Consider the following 16,862-nt stretch of genomic DNA (forward strand, 5'->3'; position numbering starts at 1 on the left):
ACTTGTTTAGCATTTATTTTTTCTATTGTTAAAGTCATTTTATTTGCTTTTCTTTTTGTTTTGCTTGTTTTATCCTACTTGCAATTTCTAATTGTTTCCTTAGTTTTTGTGGATGCGTAGCAGATCTCAAGGTCCGCCCACACATAAAATTGACCACGAGATCAACCGAACTTTGAGAAAAGTTTGTAGGCTTTATCAAGAAGACGGAAGAGGTCTTGGTGCTATTGTTGATAGTGGGAGTGACTCTTGTTCTTCAAGTGCACAAAGTGAGAAAATGGCGGGAGAAGAGGCTGATGTTTGTTTCATGAGTTTGGACAGCCGGTAGATCATGAACTCACGGGAGGTATTTTGCTTCCCGTCAGGGAAACCATCTTTAACGTTCATCCCCAATACATAAGGATGATACAAGGGGAGCAACTTTACCAAGTGAAGATCCAATTGTGCATCTTGATAGATTCCTTGAGCTATGTGCCAGATTCAAACTAATAAATTTTTTCAGGATTACATCTGAGTGCATCTATTTCGACAATCTCTTTCGAGTACATCTAAGAAGTGGCTCAAGAAAAAGAGACCAAATTCTCTTATAACATAGAGAGAGATATTCAACAAATCCTTGAAGAGGTTCATTTCCGAAAAAAGACCGCCGAGATGAGGAGGAAAATTGCATCATTTGAATAAGAAACGGATGAGAGTCTTAGTAAAGCTTGGGAAAGGTTTAAGGAGTTTGTATAAGCATGTCCTCATTATGAATACAATCAATCTTGCTTATGCAATTCTTCTATAATGGATTGGAACCTATGTCTAGAGCTAACTTGGATGCGGGGGTTGGTAAACAATTGATTATGATCCCCCAAAACCAAGTCGAAGCAACAATCAAAGAAGTAGTGAAGAACTACTCTTGGGGTGGTAAAAGGAGGAAAGCACCGAAGAAAGGTGCGATGTATGAATTAGAGAAGGTTGATCAATTGCAACATCAAATTGAGCTTTTGACCAAGGGGCTTGCAAAGTTAAACACATGTGTTAATAGTGGGGCAAGCTCTTCTTAAGTCAATTCTTTCTAATGTCAAAGTTCTGGTGGCACAAACCACAATACATCTTAGTATGGAGACTTGAGCCCCGAACATGTAGCGGCTTATAACACATGGCAAGATGAATATAGGGAAGTGGTGGAGGAGTAGCTTGGAGACAACCACCACCCGGATTTGCACCTAAATCTCAATAAGGGGGGAAACAAGCTTAACCATCATACAATTCTAACCCTCAATATCAAAACTCACCTCCACCTCAAAACCAAAACCCAAGGGGTAACTACCCAAGAAACACAACAACCACAACCAATACAACAACCAAAATCAAGGGTCTCAAAGGAGTCAAGATCAAGCATCTCAATCTGATTTCACACGAACCTAAATTCTTAAACAACTCAAAGTCGTAAATCAGCAAAGACAAGAGGTCAAAGCTCATAACAAGATGGTTGATTCACAATTAGCTCAATTGGCCGAGAAAGTACCTTTCAACTCACCTTCTTACCCGGGCAATCACAACCTAACCCCTCTCACAACATAAAACTCGATTCTTGCAAGGCAATCACATTGAGATCGGGCACATACTATAAAGGGCCTAAAGAGTGAGATATTAAGGGAAAGAAGGGTGAAGAAGAAGGTGTAAGGGTGCAAAAGTGAGTTGAGGAAGACAAGGTTGTTGGCAAAGAAGAGAAAGTGGAAAAGAAGAAGCTTAATGATGAGAAGACAACTTCAAGTCCTAGTGAGACTAGAAATCTAGATAAGCCGGTTCCTTTTCCCGGATGTCTTATGGAGAGAAAGTTGAATGATAAATTCGTAAAATTCCTTAATGTAATGAAGAACTTACACATAAGTCTCCCTTTTATCGAGATTGTTACTTAAATGCCTTCTTACTCCAAATTTCTAAAAGACATCTTAACCATCAATAGGAAGCTCAATGATGAACTCATTACATGCCCTCATCAAGTAAGTGCACTCGTCCTACACAAGATGCCAAAGAAAGAGAAGCACTCGGGATGCTTTATTTTACCGATTAAGATCGGTAACATGGAACCTAGGGGTGCCTTGGCGGATTTAGGAGTGAGTGTTAGCTTAAGCCTACTAAATTAGCCAAAGAGACCCGTCCAAATTAGCAAAGAGACTGCCTTAGCGGTGGTCTCTAGCTAAGCGGTGTCTTTGGCTAAGAGACTGCTTCTTTAGAGGCGGTCTAAAGTTTCAAAACTTGAGACCTGTTATCTTAGAAAAGCAGTCTCTTTGGGTGGCTGAAATATTAAAATTGTAGATGCATAAAAGTCCCTTTTTGTTAGAAAAGCGGTCTCTCGTTTTAAAAATTGAGACCCGTGAACTTACAAAAGTAGTCTCTTTTATGATTTTAAGAGAGACCAGTTATGTTAAATAGGCGGTCTCTTGCTACATTCTATTTTTTTAAAAAAAAAATTATGAAAAAAAATATACAATTTCATATTTCGCTCGGAAAAAAAAACAATCTAAGGTACTACTCTATTAATCTGTAGCACATAATGCATACGAAGTATTTACATATTAGATACTTCGTAATTTATAGCATGTATTAGATAATTTATCTAGGTACTATAATCTATTAATCTGTAATCATATATAAAGAAAATTAACACTAAAAATGAACTATCTTCCACTAGCTTGTTTCATTGGAATATTTATCTTCATCATCATCTGTTAGCATCCTCGTCATCTTCAAATCATGTCTCCATTAAACATTAGCTCATAGATGATCTATAATAAGAGCAAACAATAACAAGGTTAAATTTCCACTAAACACAAGCAACAAAAATTAAAGATTTACACTAAATAAAACCTATACGAAGTTAAATAAAATTGAATTCATAATACTGACAATGTACAGATAAATAATGAAATTAAAAAGCAAAAACAGAAAAAAAAAATATCCAAAATAAAAATTCAAAAATTTTCCATTTTGTATAACCACAAATAATATAAAAAATTTACAATCGAAATAAAATAGCAAAAAAGAAACCAAAAAAAAAAAAGAAACAAGTTTAAACCTGTAAGTTCTAAAACAAAAATCATAATAGAAAATGAAAATGAAAACTATTTTTTCGAAATCAGAATAAAAACACAAAAATAAAAATTGAAGAATAAAAATCAAATAGGCAAAAGAGGGAGTATTTATCAGATCAACTCACTGAATCTGGGTGGAAGTATCATAATAAAAAAAATTAGGAGTAATATATAAGCATCAAAATTGATTTACAATTTGACACAAACTGATCTAAAAGCTTAAATCAAAACATAAAAATAATTACTAATTATAAAAGAAAAAGTAGGAGAAAAAAAAAATAACAATAGTGAACAACCTACTCATCATGTAAAACTTTGAACATTAAAACAACATACTCATCATCAAACATTAAAAAACAAAAAGTATTATAATAGAAAAGATCTGCAATTCCATATAACACAAATAACATTTCTTTTTTATAAGAATGTGTTAGTATTTTGCACCGATCTAAAATTCCATACCACAAAACATACATGCAAATCAAGATTATCACAAATATCGAACAACCTATTGTACTTGGTAACTCACAAATCAAATTAAATTTTTTACACCAGATCTAATAAACTTGAATTTTCTTGTTATCTTATAGTTTTTTGGGGTTAAAATTCAAAGATCTAACCAAAATTAACAAGCAATTGAAAGGGAAAACCCCTATTTTTTGCGCCACATCTAAGAGCAAAAAAAAAGAATATAAAAAAAAGAAATCTAAAAAGGGGGAAATTTCTCACCGATCGAGCATATATTCAAGAAATCGAAGAGATTAACTTCCGTAATTTTGTTCACTTTCTTTCGCCATTCCTCTTTCCTTTTATTTGTTTATGGATGCTCGATCTGAATCATTGCTATTTGGCTCCAAGGAGATGGTTAGGGTTTTAAGGAGTAGAGAGAAAAAGAGATAAGAAGGGAATGGAGCAGACTAGGTAAGAGTGAGGAGGAGAGAAGAGATAAAAAGAGAAAAAGTGATGAGTGGGGCGTACGTGTAAGTGGAAAGCTCGAAAACAAGAGACCCGCCTTTAATGTTAACCGATCTCTCTAGCAAAAATAAAAGACCAGTTAATTGAATAAGCGGTCTCTAGTTTAATTTTAAAAAATTATTTTTTGAAAAAAAAATGCAAGAGACCCGTCATCTTAAATAACAGGTCTCTCGAAAGTTTTCACCCATCCAACAAATGAAGTTAGAGACCCGTTATTAGTAATAAATGGTCTCTTGGGCATTTTTGTAGTAGTGTTAATTCCCCTCTCCATTGCATAAATATTCAATATTGAAATAATTCCCACAATAAATACAATTCAACTAGCGGACCGCTTGGTCAAACTTCCTTGTGGTTAACTTAAGGATGTTCCTATTCAAGTTGGGTATATATATGCCATGTGATTTTGTAGTGATGGATATGGAGAACAAAGTTGATACTCCTTTGATCTTGGGTCGTGAAGCTCTTAAAACCTTGGGGGCGATCATTAATTGCCAGAACAATACTATTACATGTGAGGTGGCCGATGAAAAGATTGTCTTTGAGTTCTCCAATTTACTCAAGACCCCCATGGTTGAGAAATGCTATCGAGTTTATGTAGTGAATGAGGAGTTAGATCGCTTGGGAAGGGTAATGATGAAGCCTCAAGATCCAATGATTGAAGCTCTTACATGCAAGGAAGAGTTCCACTCTTAAGAGGCACGAGAGTTTGTCATGGATATGGAAGAAACCTCAAAGGAGGAAAAGGTTGAGCAACAAGAGGAGATCGAGCTTGAGCATAAATAGGAGACATTTGAGGAGAGTTTTAAGCATCCTCCCAAGGTTAAAATCAAGCCCATTTCCCCTTCTTTGATATATGCATATCTTGATGCTGAGGGAAAATACCATATTATTGTAAATGTTACCCCTAATGAACTTAATTTTGAAAATTTGCTTGATGTTTTGAGAAAATATAAAGATGTGATAAGGTAAAGCATTGATCATATCAAGGGTATTACTCCTTCTTTGTGCATTCTTTGTATTCAACTTGAAGATGCTCAATCCACCTCTATTGAACCTCAAAGGAGGTTGAACCCTAACCTCCAAGAGGTTGAACCCTAACCTCCTAGAGGTTGTCAAGAAAGATTTTTAAAACTACGTGAAGTGGACATGATTTATGCTGTCTCCGATAGAGTGTGGGTTAGCTCATTTCATGTAGTTCCAAAAAAGGGTGGGATGACCATCATCAAAAATGAAGGAGGAGAGTAAATCTCCACCCGAACGGTGATTGGGTGGAGGATGTGTATTGACTATAGGAGATTAAACAAAAATATAAAGAGGGACCATTTTCCTCTCCCATTCATGGACCAAATCATGGAAAGATTTTCTCACATGCTTTCTTTTGTTTCGTAGATGGGTACTCAAAATTTTTCCAAATCCCTATCCATCCAAGTGACCATGAGAAAACTACTTTCACATGTCCATATGGAACATTTGCATACCAAAAGATGCCATTCGGTTTTTCCAATGCTCCTTCAACTTTCCAACGATGCATGACTTCTGTGTTTCTTCGAAATGCTTGAAATAGAGATTGAAATATTCATGGATGATTTTAATGTTGGTGGCTTGTCTTTTGACGTTTGTCTTTACAATCCTGAAAATGTTTTGAAAATGTTTCAAGGGACGAGTTTGGTTTGGAATTGGGAATAATTCCACTTTATAGTTGAGGAGGGTATTTTCCTTGGCCGTAAAGTTTCAAAGAATGGCATTGAAGTTGTTCCAGCCAAAGTTTCAGTGATTACAAAGTTGCCCCCTCCTACTTCCATCACAGGAGTAAGAGCTTTCCTTGGGCAAGCCGGTTTTTACCGGAGATTCGTTAAAGATTTTTCATCAATCACCAAACCTTTGACCGAATTACTCAAAGGGATGTTGTCTTTAGCTTTAATGAAGCTTTCATTGAGGCGTTTCATTAGCTTACGGAATGAAAGGAATGGTGTCCTTCGAACAAGTGTATTATTTAGATAAAGGGTTAGAAATTATTAGAAAGCTAATTATTCAGTGAGGTTAAGTGATTGGAATGCTTTGGTGGAGGCCGCTTCCGATCAGCAATATTAATGTATAATTAATATTATGCGTAATCTTGACTGATCCCTTAAGGTCACACCCAAGCAACTAACGAACCGAAGCGACGAATTAATTCGGAAGATTAATGAGTCGCTCGAGTAATTAATATTTAGACGTCGGAAATTCGAGCTTGGAGCGTCAAAACTGAGCGTCGGAAGTGCAGTCAAAAATGATGAAAGAAAAGATGAGAAAATTACTAATAAATCAACATAATGACTAAAATACCCCTTGTATCGGAGAGCCGAGTGCTAGGGACATGGAAAAGCTAGCAGCCCGCACATGGTGTGCGGCTTGCTAGCAGCAACCCGCACGCATGGTGTTAGGCCTTCTGGACGAGAGAGGTAGTAGAAGTCGTGGCTGGCCACCTTGGGTGCCTTGGTGCCCAAGTGTGGGGCTGCTACGTAATAGAAATTAATTGGAGGGTAAGGGTGTGTGTTGGCCGGTTTTAGGAGAGGGAGTGGGGAGCAAGTTTAGTCCCCCCTTCTACAAATGGTCCTCACCTAACCTCTCATGTGAGCTTTCCACTTGTTGATAAATAAGTAGCTTGATTATTAAATTTATTTTTGATTTAAAATAAAATAGAAAAATTAAATTTCCCACATTGATGGGTGAGCTTTTCTCAATCTTGCATTTCCCTATAAATACCCTACTTGGGGTATTGGGAAAAGCACTTCTGTAAGTGTTGAAAAAGGAATCGCCATGGTGAAAACCTTTGAACACAATTAATTACTCGGGTTTAGGTCAGGCTTGGCTAACTCCCAAGCAATAGACCAATTTCAGTGCTCGCGTTGTGGGTGGACTTTGTTGGAGGTCTTCGTGTGAGCGGGGCTAAGAGTTTTAGAAGTAAGAGCTCAATTAAGTGAGCAAAGCACGCTACAAAGGTATGAATCTCTTACTTAGTCTTGTGTATTTATTAAATATGCTTTATGGATATAATTATTGTGAGTTTAATTTTGGATCGAGTTTCTTTCCGCGATGGGTCGGACTCACCGAAACCCAACAGTGGTATCAAAGCCATGCTAATTTATTTTTATAATCATCTTTTGCAAGGTGTTTTTATGGCTTAATTTTTCTTGTTTATATTGCCAATTAGATTAGTAGCTCAGTTTTATTAATTTTAAACCCGTATTAAACTTGATTTTAGCTCGAACCCAGATTTCTTCAAAAAAATAGTGAATTTTTGCTAGAAAAGGCATTCTGGAAACGGTTTTACCATTTCAAACTAGTGTTTTTAGCCTAAAAAAAACGACCAGAAATGCACTTTTCGAGGGATTTTCTATTTTGACGTAAAATTTTTAGTCTTTCTAACCTTGAAATTTTATTTCATATATAGGGTGGTTTTGTATTTGGTTTTTTCCTTAATTTATATGCAATTTTAAACCTCTTTAAGCATGGTTACTTCGTAGTAATTGGTGCTTGAAAGTTTGGTTTTTCTATTCTTCACATAATTGCAAATTAATTGCATTAACTGTGAAAAGTTTGTTCTTTGTTGCTTCTAAGTACTAAAGATTCAATATTTAATTGTTTTAAGTTATTGAAACTTTGAGTTACTGAATTCCATGAATTTTTGTTGAACTATTTATTTAATCATGTATGAAGTTGATTGGAATCATAAAGTTTAAATCTTGTGATAGAAATTTCATTTATCTTAATATTGGAATATATAATTTTTATATCGAACTTTGTGTTCACATTTCCAACTCCCTTTTATTTTGTCAAAATCTCATGATTAATTTAAATTAATTAAATTTTACAGTGAGTTTCACTAGTAGAAAAAGGGTTTTTTACGACGAAAATATTTGTCGTAGCAAGGCTCAATAATCGTCATTAAAATCTTTGACGACAATAGTTATTTCGTCGTGCTTTTGTCGTAATAGGTTCCGACGTTATTGTTTTAACGACGACGTTCGTCGTTAAATTTATACGACAAAATTATTAGTTTGTCGTTACTTAATTACGACAATATGAATTTTTGTCGTTAATTTTAGATTTAATAGCGTCGAACTATTACAAACTAACGACCAACAATTTTATAGTTAAATTTTTTTCTAATGGTAACGAAATTTTGAATTAATATCCAATAACAACAAAATATTTCGTCGTTAATATAAATCGTATTAAATTATTCAAATATTTTTTGCTTTATCCCACCTGTTCTCATCTGCTAGATACTTATTATGGTAATAAGGAAAAAAACACAATAAACATAATTGTACCAAAACAGGAAAATGCAACCAAAATATTCATAACATAATATTAAATTAGATTTAATGTATTTTAAACCAAATACCATCAAATATAACAAGAAAAAATAGTATGTTTTAAACAAGGAATATCTAAAAAGAATTTTGTTATCTTAAACTTGAAACAAAAATAAAAATAAAATTAAAAACATTATTGGAGATCCTAGATCTTCAATGATATATTGCAACTACTCAACATGTGCCAGATTAAGCTAATCCATCTTGTGAAGGTATAGTGACATTAAGCTGTGTCACTAACATTTCCTTAAAATAATTTCATTCTAGACTCAACTGATCCAATGCGACCTTTTAATTCATTGTTTTCCTCTTGTACTTGCTCAACGCGGTTTATAAGAACTTGGTTTGTTTTTTAGAGGCATTCAATTCAACTTGAAGTTCTTCTCTACTTGGTTGTGAGCTTTATTCCTCCTCCATAGCCTATTACTCGATCTCGAGACTTGGATTTAAATACCTTTTGTGCTACCTGCACATGTGATATAGATTTTATAATCATTAAAAGCTTAAAATATACATTAATATGAAAATATATGTTAAGAGAACAAAAATTTATGTACTTATCATATTATATGCTACACAATTAGTTATGACTTACATCAAAAATATATTCCTATTAATATACATAGATTTCCATCTTGGGTTTTATGAGTTACATCGTGATTCATAAGGGTTATCGTTGTTTAGATATTACCACTAATAAAATCATCATCTCTAGAAATGTAACATTCGATGAAAACACTCTTCCATATCGAAATATTAGTCACTTCCGTGCCACCGATTTTGATTTTCTTAGTGTCGATGACCCATCCCCCATTTTAAATCATTTTTTGGCCACTAACCGTGCAAAACAGCCTACACTGCAGGCAGGCCGCAACACACAGTTGCACACCGCAGGCAGCCTGCGGAGTAGCCTGCCAGACCACCTAGCCCAGCCCAAAAGCCCACAAGCAGGCCGCGGCACACAACCGCACACCGCAGACAGCCTGCAGACTGGTCTGCAAGGCCACACAGACCAGCAGCAGCGCACAGCCAGCCCTCCAAACTCCCCTAATGCTGCTGCTAGCCCACACATGCCTTCCCCCTCCTCGCCCTCTAGATTAAAAAGAAACAAAGAAGCAAGTTTCTAATCCAAACATTACAAAAACAAGGTAATTAAGGGGTATACACTACCAAGTACATTAGAAGAGTCAAGGTTTAAGATAAATATTGTCTTAACTCTCTACATTTTTTGATGTGTTGAAGGAAAAAAAAAAGGTTTATATCATTCATGCAGTATCAGTTATTTATATAAAAGAAGTCTCTAGCAAAAAAAATGATTACGCCATTGATTGAAATTGAAAATTATAACACAATGATAAAAAAAAAAAATAGTACAAGCAAAGTTACCTCAGCGTGGGAAAGAGATGGATCTTTTTCCATTGTTTCTCGAATTTCATTCTAAAACAAAACATCAAAAAAATTTTACTTGTTTACACTGCGTAATAACAATAAGCAATTAATGGACATACCAATTTTTGTGTGGTCTCGACATTTGGAAGTTCAGTGCCTTTCTTTCGGGTCGAATAGAACACATCAACTAAAGTTGGCTGATTTTCCTTATTTGCCCCCTTTTTAAGAAAGAAAATCATTATTTTGTCATTAATTTGATTAATATATAACTTATCAAAGCTATAATATAATCAAGTAATATAAACAATAATTCTCACCAAACCATCCCATATGACTTGTCTAAATGGCTTACTTCGAGTTCGAGGCATTAACTCTTTAGCATAGTAGCCCCTATTTTCAGTGTTTCTTGCACTTCTTTTCTGGAATTTTTTATCAATAAATATCTCTTCATTTAAAAATACTAATTAAATGGAAGTAGAAAGCAATTTCTAGTTGTTTCAAGTCACCCTAAAATCATCCTTCATATATATCTCCTTGATAAGCCATTTCCACTCATTCATGTCAAGCCCATTAGGTGGCTTACCCTTGTATGTAGCTGCTAAGATGATTTTCTTCTTAGTGACATTATACCATAATAAATCTGACCTCCATTTTTGCCATAGCTCCTTCATATGCTCGAGAATATGATCTTTGTAAGTTTCCATATTTTCATTAGCAAATACATCCTACAAAAATAGATATAACATCATCACTTGTAAACATTGAATAACCTACAATTATTTTACATGAATATTATTAAGTTAAAAAATAAAAGAGAATAATTTAGAAAAGCGAAAAGAGCTTATAAAGTTACTGAAGCAGGGGATTAAAAGTGCAAAGAAAACTCATGAAAATGTTAGAACAATTAATACGATTACTGTAACTGCTGCCCACATGTGTTCCTTTTCTCTTTCTCCAATATCATTCCATTTGTGCACTCTCACTGGACATATGTTAGTATTTCGTATTATAATTCCCAAATGTCTTGCAAATACTTTGTGATTCTTTCCCACTGCTCGATTGTTAAAGAACTCAATCTGTAGCTTCTCATAAGGTTTCAGTTTAGCTATCACCTTACATTTTTTTCTTCCCCTTGATGTACACGTTCTATACCATATTTTACCCTGATTTTATAGCTATTTTTGTATGGTTTTTAAGCTCTACGGAGCTACTTCTCGCTGATATTCTCTTCTCTAGTGTGGCTTGGTCTATTTAATTGATTTTGTAGGCACACGAAGATTTTTCGGATGATTTGGACTAGTTTTGGATAGCCATAAGAGCTTATCAAGATGGAGGAGAATCTTACCCGTGTCCGCCCTGGAGGGCAACATTGCCATAGCAACCGGGGCGAAGAAGGAAATAAGAGAAGTCAAGAATGAGAAAGTATGAAGAGTTCAATTTCTGTCCGCCCGGACCGGGCAGCATTGCTTGGGCAGCCCGAGAAGACGACGTACTACACGAGGAGGCTACTTGAAGAAGCATTTGGGCGTGTTTTTCTGTCGCGCCCGACTGAGCACCCTTGCCCGGTCAGGCCGAGCAGAGTGTCGAAGACCGTGTTTTCCTATTTTTTGGGGTTTTCTTAATTAAAGGATATAAATACCCTTTGTAAAGCCCTTCTAAAACATACTTAGTTATTATTTTTCTAGCTTTTAAACTCTCAATAGAACCCTAATATTCTCTCTAGATCTAGATTAAAATTGCACTTTCAAGTTTTGAACTTTATTCATCAACAATTGGTACTTTTCTTCATTTAAGTATTTGGTATTCATCTTTATTTCTTATTTTGCTTTTACTTATTAATCAAGTTTTCTTCATTGATTATTGTTTTTGCTTTCATTAGTGTGAGTAGTTTCCTTATTCCCAGATCTAGCGGATCTCGAATGTAATTGATGCATGAATTACTTCTTTAAATTCTCTAATAATAATTGTAATTGATATGCTTAATTTATTATGCTTATGCCAATACTAGATTAGGTATAATTGGTACTGTTAATAATCCTTTGTTTTAATCGCAACGGGAATTGGGTTTTGACGGATTTGAAAAAATCAATTAAGGGTTTGAAGTTCATCACAGGACTAGTTGAATGGATGATTAGGAAGTTAGAGTAATGTGCTTAAGGTCTTTAATTTACATGATTCCACGGAATTAGGCTTGATTGTTATTAGAGAAGCCATTAATAACTCGGGAGAGACCATTGGTATTATTCATGGATTACTTTTCCTCTTTAATCAATTGAATTATGTGTTAGGGGTAGAACGACTATTGCATTAATTGTATTCGTGGTGAAACTTGATCTTGGATGTTTTTAGCATTGAATTGTCATATTGTTTAGATTTAATCGTTTTAATTAGTTCTTTAGTTATTGATTCTCACTCATTTTATTTGGTTACTTGTTTAGTAATTGCTTGAGTCTATTTGATTAGTTGAACCATAGTACCTTGGGATCCGACCCTCGCTTGCCCGTCTACATAGAAGTGATCTAGTTAGGTTTATTTTTGTTATGTATGCGACACGCCTATAATATTTAGGCGCCGTTGCCGGGGACTAACGGTTTCATTCTAGTTATTTGTGATTCGTTTTACTAATCATATATTTTGTTGCTTCGGCTATTGTTCCTTGTGTCTTTGATTTCCCGTTTTAGTTTCTTTGTTGCATGCAAACTCAAAGTTCAGACTTAGATGATTTAACACCTTTTGATTCAGAGATCGAAGCTACTGCAAGAAGACGAAGAGGTAGAAGGAGACATTTAACTATAACACTAGTAGAAAAATATAAAAGGGCACCGGTTAAAAACCCCCCTCTAGTACCGGTTTTGAACCGGTGTTAATGTGAGGGATACCAAAAAGTGAGAGCTTTTGGCACCGGTTCGGTTCAGAACCGGTGCCCTTAATGCCCCAAAAAAAAAATTATTTTATTTTTTTTATTTTTTTTTGCATTTTTTTTACTTAAATTGATATATAAACACATACATATATATAACTTATAACTTCATTGAAAAATAAAGCTGTAACATTACAATTTTAATTCAAAAAAAAAAAAAAAAAACAAAACATAGTTTTACATTGTAAACAGACTGATTGTAATAATATTACAACAGTAGCGTAGAGCAGATTAGCAGCAGTGGCGTAGAGCGTAGTAGCAGCATCAGCGTAGACCAGAACATCAGCAGGAGCATGGAAGCATGCAGCATCAGCCTTGTGATGTAAGGCAGCCGCCTTGCGTGGCAGCAGCTGCAGCAGCCGCTGCAGTGGTTGCACAGACAGAGAATAAGGCATACCCTTGTTTTGAACAAGACATAAGGTATCCCTTTTTCAAGACTTGTGTGTCGGTCCACAATCACCCGAACAGCCTCAACAAATGCTAGATTGAAGTTGTTTGGTGTTGCAAAAGAACTGATAAAATTCCTCATCCTGTTTTAAAAGCAGCCAATGATCATTTAATTAGTAATTTAATTAGGGCAGTAGGTACAAGCCAATAAAATTAACAGCTAAAGCTAGCAAGACGACATAAACACAAGTGTATGACTCTACAGACTCGCTATAGCCGGGTCAACAGCACGTGAGCGCCTACTTCTCACAAGTATCACATGTTAAAATCTAAGACTACTTGAAGTGGCAGGCTTCATAACAGAGCAGTTCCAGGTGTTAAATAAATAGATTGACTCACAATTAGATACAAAATTCATAGCATATTATTACTCGTACCACAAACTTTCTCCTTGCTAAGAATATACAGCGGTCATTTTTATATTTGAAATGCATTAACACATTCACAAGAATTAAGAAGCACCAGAGATTATAAAGTAAAAGGCATGCATTAATACTAAATGAAGCTGTAATTTTCATTCAAAGCTAAGAAACACAGATGATTAAATTCAAAAAAGACAAAAAAATAAAAACAAAATAGAAAATGATATAAATATCAAGCTCATATAGTCATATCCATATTACCAAGTTGTTATAAAAAAAGGGTTGTTTCCAACTCAAATTATGCTACCTAAAAACCTTAATCAATGAATCCATATCCCTCAAACGTTAAGGTCAATTGAATATTTGGTATTAGATGTTAAGATTAAATTATTAAATTAGAGTTGAAAGCATTCTATAAAAAAAAAAGGTGAACATAATTTCTAACATGTTATAGAGACCCTAAATATTAAATTAGCCTTACAAAGAATCACTAACAATGAGTAATGTGTTATTAATGAAATAATCATGCATTCAAATGTCGAAGACTCTTTGAAAAAAAAAAGGAATAAAAACAGAATATTAGAATATGTAATCCATAATTCCATATAATATGAATATGAATAATATAAAAAGAACAGGAGAAAGAGAAAGAGAATGACCGCTCCAACATGATGAGTAGAATGTGAAGCGCTGGCAGTCTCTTCAATCCCAGACCATGCTCCAGAATCAATCTCTAGAAACCTTGAGGATGCAAAAGAAATTGACAAATTAACCAAACAAATGTAGTAGATTATGATAAACCATATTTGTCAATTTTTTTTCTCCAGATAATTCACTAATACTAACTATTTATCACCCTACAAATGGCTACAATCCTGCCTAAATTAGTAATTTCCCCTTATTTCTTAAGAAGACCTTTCCCTTATAGAAGGTTCCCGGATAAGCATCTCTTGGGCAAGCTTTCTGGAGTTGCTTTGCATATCCTTGATTAAGTGTAGGATCAATGCTGTTTTGACTATTGTAGTTGTACATTCTCTTGGAGAACTGGCTGCACTGTGAGAACCCCATTGTATGTGTTCCTTTATAACATTAGGGAAAAAAAAACATAAGCCAATTTACATTAGACTCCATAAGAGAAGATGGAATGGGGACAATATGACAATGATCATGAAGATCGGAGTGGGGAGGGCGAGGGGGTGGAGGAAAAAATCCTAGTTACCCGACCTAAATCCAATTTGTTCCAGAAATTACATGACTTGATTTGATCCAAACAGAATACACTAACACGAATAGAACATTCATTTGTTCATTATATCAAACTAATTGACGGTATAACCCAACATACCTACAAGTAAATCAAATTACTCGTAACCAACTGAATATATCCAAACTGTACTAATTAGAACTAAACTCAACCTAAACCAACAGATTTGATACATCTATGACAGATGGTTTTAAAATATAAACAAAACTCAAAGATAAATCACCAAATGACACATAGTATAAGTGGTTTAATACCTATAGAATAAAACAACATTACTAAAAAGAATAAGTATTACATGATTTTGAACTGTAACATTAGTAACTGTATAAACATGTCAGCTACTATAGAAGTATAAAATAATAAGAGGAATGAAATGAAATTACTGTAACTTTTTAATGAAGTCTTATAATTTATAGAGTTGTACTTGATAAAGCTAATTAGTTTCCATAAGAAATAAGGGGAATAATATTTACATCTACAACTTTGTAAGACAGTGATGTAAAATTATGATGATTGTAAGGAGCAGAGTGAACCTGATAAAGCAATCAAGTCAACTTCAGAGAGGCCATGAGAAGCAAACATGTTTCTGCGTTGCCTATAGTTGAAGGCTGAACCTGGAAGCCACAGGCAAAGAGCAAAGTGCTATCGCGGCCTTTTATCATGCCGTCAGTGAAGCTATTTCTGTGCAGGATCAAAGACTGTTATCTTGGATGCAAGGAGATCCTGTAGGACTAGCAGAAGCCAGGAACATCATCCAGAAGATCAAAATTTAGCAATTATAATTAAAACTTTTGAGAAAAAAAAAAACACCTACGGAACATCAGGACATTGAAAACCGCTTTTGGCGAGGTAATTCACAAAGTTTCTTAATACAAGTTCACAAAATCCAGTATAACAAAACACATAGACTACCTCACCTCTTATCATCAGATTGCCTAATTTCGAAATAGATGAGCAAGATCATAATCAAAACCCCAATATAACTTTGTTCATTAAAACCCTAAATTTTCGATTAAAACAGAAAACACATGCAATTAAACAAAATCAAACACTATAAATCAAACGAAGTCTAAGATCTGAATTAGGAATTAAATCAAAACACTATAAATCAAACAAAATCTAAGATCTGAACTGGAAATTATGCAAAAGAACCCTAAATTTGGAATTTAAATGGGAAAGTTTAAAGAAGCGCATACCACGAACACCAATCTGAACCCTAGAAATCAGACTCGACCGTCACCATCACCGACCACCGTCATTGTGCTTGGTTATACTGACCACTGACCACTGACCACCGACCACCGACCACCGCCATTGTGCTTGGTTCTACGCTTCAATGGAGAGAGAAGGGAGTTCGAGGGAGAAGAAGAGACGGAGCTTCAATGGAGCTTGCAGATCGACGGAGCTTCAATGGAGCTTGCAGATCTAATCTTGTGGACGGAGCTTCAATGGAGCTTCAGGGTTTGGTAAAGGAGAGAGAGAGGAGGAGCGACATATGAGGAGAGAGAGTGAAAATAAAAAAAAGAAAGGGAAAGAGATTAAGAGAATGAATAGGGGAAGGGGAAAAAACGGCCGAGTTTTCTTTGTGGCCTTAAGGTATTTGGCACTGGTTTATTTTGAACCAGTGCTAAATCATAAACTAAATTCTGCCTTGTTTTTTTCCCACCGGTTTTGAAGAACCGGTGCCAATTTCTCGGTGCCCTTTTATATTTTTCTACTAGTGTAAGAAACATGATCGACCTAGGAACAAAATCTCTTTTGGAGTATGGTATTCCAGATACAAAAACCGGATTTCTCTCCAGTATTGTAAGACCACCTGTCACTGCTCAAAGTTTTGAGTTGAAGCCCTAATTCATATAGTTCATCTCCAATGATGCTTTTGCGGGCTCATCAAATGATTGCCCCGTGACTCACATTGATAGTTTCTTGGAGAAGTGTGACACTATGAAGCTCAACGGTGTCACTAATGATTCTATTAGACTACGCCTTTTCCCTTTTACACTAAGGAATAGGGCAAGGGAGTGGCTACGAGATGAAGGTATTGGTTCCTTTGATACGTGGGAC

The 16,862-nt window shown here is 35.0% G+C and overlaps 2 long non-coding RNA genes across 3 annotated transcripts; both read right to left on the bottom strand.

Annotated features, from left to right (window-relative positions):
- Positions 1-2,459: 2,459 nt before the first annotated feature.
- Positions 2,460-4,222, bottom strand: LOC110695599. Its single transcript, XR_002506124.1, has 2 exons — positions 3,810-4,222; positions 2,460-2,774 (listed from the first exon to the last, which is right to left on the bottom strand). It is a non-coding gene; the product is annotated as an uncharacterized LOC110695599 (long non-coding RNA).
- An 8,579-nt stretch (positions 4,223-12,801) lies between these two features.
- LOC110695540 lies at positions 12,802-16,360 on the bottom strand. Of its 2 annotated transcripts, XR_002506109.1 has the most exons (4): positions 15,995-16,354; positions 15,332-15,529; positions 14,194-14,613; positions 12,802-13,255 (listed from the first exon to the last, which is right to left on the bottom strand). It is a non-coding gene; the product is annotated as an uncharacterized LOC110695540 (long non-coding RNA). The 2 variants fall into 2 exon arrangements; XR_002506108.1 differs by having other exon boundaries at positions 14,194-15,529; positions 15,995-16,360.
- Positions 16,361-16,862: the final 502 nt, after the last annotated feature.

The sequence above is a fragment of the Chenopodium quinoa genome, unplaced genomic scaffold (genome assembly GCF_001683475.1).
Source record: "Chenopodium quinoa cultivar QQ74 unplaced genomic scaffold, ASM168347v1, whole genome shotgun sequence".
In the NCBI taxonomy this organism is placed as follows: Eukaryota; Viridiplantae; Streptophyta; class Magnoliopsida; order Caryophyllales; family Amaranthaceae; genus Chenopodium; species Chenopodium quinoa.